This window comes from Cicer arietinum, chromosome 3 (assembly GCF_000331145.2).
Source record: "Cicer arietinum cultivar CDC Frontier isolate Library 1 chromosome 3, Cicar.CDCFrontier_v2.0, whole genome shotgun sequence".
Lineage (NCBI taxonomy): Eukaryota > Viridiplantae > Streptophyta > Magnoliopsida > Fabales > Fabaceae > Cicer > Cicer arietinum.
In genome coordinates, this window is record NC_021162.2 from 7,151,446 (window position 1) to 7,156,580 (window position 5,135).

Consider the following 5,135-nt stretch of genomic DNA (forward strand, 5'->3'; position numbering starts at 1 on the left):
TACAAGAAGAATTCATGAACGATTCTTGATAAAACACCTCCAATGATGTTAAGAATAGTCATCTCTTTCTCTGTTAGGACACAAATCTCCAAACTTCCCAATAGTCAAAAGATGCCTAAAAAGTAATAAAAACGTGTTTTAATTCATTATGATGCACGTCATGTGCCCATGGCGCGCTTCAGGCGCATTGCAGCGTAATAGAGACAAATTATATCTGCAGAAATGCATCCCAAGCGCATGTTTCACGCTTCAGGCGCAAAACATATTATGTCTAACGTATACTTCATTTTTCTCCTCTTTTGATTCCGAATTTAGGTCTGGTGTCTTCATGAAAGTTGTAGCTATGGATCTTAGATTTCATTTTCACTTAGTTTTCCTAATCTTGGACCTCTACAACTCCAGATATGGCTAAAAGACTCTACATAGGTCATGTTGATTTCTCACCAAAATTCAGCACTGCACTAAAACATAGAAACGACGCAAAACTAAGAAAAATCTCTATTTAATGAAGGAAATAAGAACATAAATATTTCATTAAATCAACGAACTAAATTCAACAAAATATATTAAGTAATTCCTTAAATTAACTAATGATTAAAGATAAATAAGACTAATAATAATAAAAAATATGCATATGATGAAGAGTCATCACAACCCCAAACTTAATTTGTTGCTTGTTCCCAACCAACAATTACTTTTAGATTTGGTAGAGTTAAAAACAAACTTGAACTCAATTTACCAAATCAAATCAAACTCAATTCTCAAAGTTCCAGCTTTTACAAAACATTCATCATGCTCCAAGGTTGCTTAAAAAAAAACCAATTTGTACACTTTAGCATTCATTAATCAAGTTCAAGTCTCTCTACACAATATCACCAAAATTTCTTTCAAATGTTTAGCAAGGGTTATAAATATATCACTCAAATCCTAGAACATGCATCACACTACCATAGGATTGAAAAAATTCTAGTTAGCACTCATAATTGCAACAAACACATACACTTTTGGAGGATTTTTGGGTTGTAATGGAGCTTAGGTAAGGTTATGACATTTTGGGATATTAGACTTTACTAATTGGAGTTAAGTACACATTTTCAAATTATTCTACCTCTTTTTTATTTTTCTTCACCTTTTTATTGTGGAGATTCTTAAACATTGACAAAATAACTAAGAACATGTTATTTATCAAACAAACTGATTTTTTTTCTTCTTTTTTTGTTGTTGATATATATATATATATATATATATATATATATATATTTATTTTAGAACCACCACCCCGAACTTAAAAGGTTACTATCCCATAAGCAAACCCAAACTTAGAACTTTACCAAGAAGAGATAAAATATTTCCTACCTAACTCCAAGTAAGGTGATGTAATTAAAGTCACGTCTATGTCTTGTAATGTGGCTAGTAACCAAAAGAAAAGGACAAGGCTGAAAGGGGATAGCAAAGGATAAAATTTACATAGGGTAGTTAGAAAGGCTCAAACGACCAAACAAAATGATCTTATGTATGCATAAATTACAAGTGATGCAAGCCAGAATTAGTGCATATTCTAAAGGGATAAGACATGTCTGGATAATCACACAACAAAGAATTGAAGTGTTTAGGCCTAAAAGCTCACAATTGAGATAATAAGATAGATTATGAAATATCTAAATGATGCCAAACATGTTACTGCGATTTTTTTTTTTAAAAGAATGTCAAGACTTCCACAACTAAAGAGTAATAAAAAATGTATGCATTAGTGAAACTTGTCAAATTGAACAATGGCATGAGCCAAGAAAAAGAATTTAAATTTCAAAATCTGAAATAGATAGTGTAAGGCCATCTTTAAAAAGGCATAGTGCACCACATCAATCATAGTTATCCCTGTTGCTAAGAATGGTCTCCCAAAGATTAAGAGGATGTCATTGTCTCCCTCTATGTCTAGTACCACAAAATCTATTGGAAAAATGAACTTATCTACTTTTACCAACACATCTTCCACCACCCCATATGGGTGTTTCATTGAGTGGTCCGCAAATTGTAACATCAGCTGTGTGTCTTTGACTATTTCAATACCTAACCTTTTGTATATGGAAAAGGGCATAAGACTCACACTAGCCCCAAGATCACACAGGGCTTTTCCAAAAGTTCTATCCCCAATAGTGCAAGGAAGAGAGAAGCTTCCATGATCATTGAGCTTAGTTGGCAGCTTCCTATGTGGAATGGCGCTGCATTATTTGGTAAGCATCATTGTTTCACCACCAACTTTCCTTTTATTTGATAGAATCTCCTACATGAACTTGGCGTACATCTGCATTTGCTCTAGTGCTTTTGCAAAAGGAATGTTAATTTGCAATTTTAAAAAAAAATCAAGAATCATACCAAATTGTTTTTTAGTTTCATCCCGTTTTAATCTTTGAGGAAATGGAGGTTGAATTTCGAGCTTTGGAAGGGCTTCTTTTTTCCGCACCACATGTTCTTCCTTCTTTTCACGACCAATGTCCTCCTCAACTGATGGCTCTTGACTCTTCAATGAAAGAACTTGTGTTCGTTACTAACTTTTCAATAGCCATCTACCATGCATCTTTTCGAGGTGGAGCTTGATTTGCTTGAGATCCACCCTGTTGATCTTTCCAAGAAAAATTTGGATGATTTCTCTAGTTCGAACTGTACGTACTAGAGTTGGGATTATTCTGCTTCCCATTGTTACCCACAAAATTCACCTCATCTGGTTCTTCTGTATCATCTTAACCTGATAATTCACAATCTCCATTTTTATATATGTGCTCCCAACAAAATTCACAACTAGTATGTTTCAATAATTTGACAAGGGCCACTTACGGTTGTAATTCAAAGATAACATCCCTTTCAATAATTCACAACCAATATGTTTCATCCATTTCTTTATCTCAACAATGATAACATCTTCTATCTATTTTGAGAGTAACTTCACTTCAGCCAACTCGTCATCCATAACATTCAATTCTAGTATACCACATTTTGACCCACCACCTCTATCATACAACATCATTTGCTTATTTTATGCAACGATCTCAATAATTTTGTGTGCTTTAGATGCGGTTTTGTAATTCAAAGAATCACTTGTTGTAGCATCCAACATAATTCTAGTGCTAGGCCTTAAACCGTTACAAAATATTTGCATATGAGTAGTGTCTTCATAAGCATGATTGAGGCATCTTTCTAGTAAACTCTTGAACCTCCTGTAAGTGTCACAAAGAGATTCTCCTTCTTTTTGTTTGTAACTAGAAATCTCTTGCCTTTTTCTAACGATCACAACTGAGGGAAAGTATTGTTCCAAGAACTTATCTTCAAGATCATCCCATGTGGTGATGCTATCAGAGGGTAAAGAATTAAGCCAATCCTTAGCATCATCTTTCAGTGAAATGGAAATAGTTGTAAAATACATGTTTTTGATGAAGTCAAAGACCAACGATTGTGATCAAGGCAACAAGCTAAAAAAGAAGTCCAAATATCTTATTGATAAACTTTAAATTCAAACATATTAGATGTTTAAATGTAAAGGTAAATGATACAACCAATAACTCAAATACATGAGAACCATTCATCCTTACATATGCATATAAAGAATTTTCAAAAGTCAAAATTACATTAACAAAGTCTTAAAACTAATATTTTTGACAAAATACAAAGTTGTATTCGAATACAACATAGTGTATTCGAATACAGATGCTAAGTCAGTAGCAAAAGCTTTGCATCTATTTTCGACTACGACTTGCTGTAGTCGAATACAAACAACAACTCAGTAGCAAAAGCTTCGCATCTGTATTCGACTACGACCTGCTGTTGTCGAATACCAGCAACAAGTCAGTGGCAAAAATAACAAATTTGTATTCGACTACATGACTGTGTATTCGAATACAAGGTGCAAATTTTGAATAAAATTGAACGTTACAAAAAGGTGTATTCGAATACATACATCCTGTATTCGAATACAACTGGAAGCAATGCAATTTTTCAGATCTAAAATGGCTCTAGATCATTGTATTTGTTCATCAAACCTCTTGGATCAATGGCCATGAATCTGAAGAGATGTTTATGAAGTATAAATACACCATAACTTCAGATTAATCAATACACAATCCTTCAATCAAACCTTAAACAAATTCTGGTTTTTTACAAGTACTTGCATCTCATTTTCATATCATTCAAAAAGGTACTCAAAGTACTTGAAGTAATTTTGAATTGATATCATTATACCTCTTATATTCTTATTCCAAATAAAACTATATCATTTGTAAAAGAAAGTAGTACTTTCTTACAGTAGTCTAATCTAAGATAGTGGCCTGCTATCTTCGAAGTTTTGTTAGAAGTTTGTAGCAGAGATCCTAGGGTGGGATTTGCACATTTTCTGACAATAGTAGAGAAATCTCTTGTAGTGTGCAAGAGGACTGGATATACCCTTGATCATAAGGGGAACCAGGATGTTGGACTTTAGTCCTCTTAATCCTAATTTTGACATATTTAACAAACATACAATGTTCATACATCATATGATAAATCTAACATTTTAACTGAGCAAAATTTCAGGAACAACAACTCAACCCTACATACTTGAGACAATTGCTTGGAACTCAAGAAATCAACAAAAGTTGAAAACCTACTGAACAAATCGATTAAGCAATCGATTTCGTAAAAGGGTTGTAAGGAAACATACTGTTTGTGGTTACACAATCGATTAGGCAATCGACTGGCACAATCAGAAATAAAAATTGTGCAAGTCAGTGGCAACCTGATTGTAGGCTAATCGATTGGCACATCGACTGTGCAAATCACAAAGTAAAAACTGATTGAAACAAATCGATTGGGAAATCGATTGGGCAAGTCACAGGGACAATCCATTTACTAGGCTAATCGATTGACAACTCGATTGCTTAAATAATATTTCAAAAGTAACATGACCTGTGACAAACACAATCGATTGGACAATCTATTGTGAGAATTTCAATCATGTTAAGTTTGGTATCAATCGATTAGGAAATCGATTGAACTAAACAACTGTTAAGAACTTTTCAGGAAAATACTAACAAATCGATTGGCACTTCGATTAACATGAAATTAGCTAAGTTCCTATTTTAAACACAATCGATTGGCAAATCGATTGA

The 5,135-nt window shown here is 33.4% G+C and overlaps 1 non-coding gene across 1 annotated transcript; it reads left to right on the forward strand.

Moving 5' to 3' along the window:
- The first annotated feature begins 3,171 nt into the window (after positions 1-3,171).
- On the forward strand, positions 3,172-3,277 carry LOC113785928 (small nucleolar RNA R71). Its single transcript, XR_003472108.1, has one exon. It is a non-coding gene; the product is annotated as a small nucleolar RNA R71 (small nucleolar RNA).
- The last annotated feature ends 1,858 nt before the right edge of the window (positions 3,278-5,135 follow it).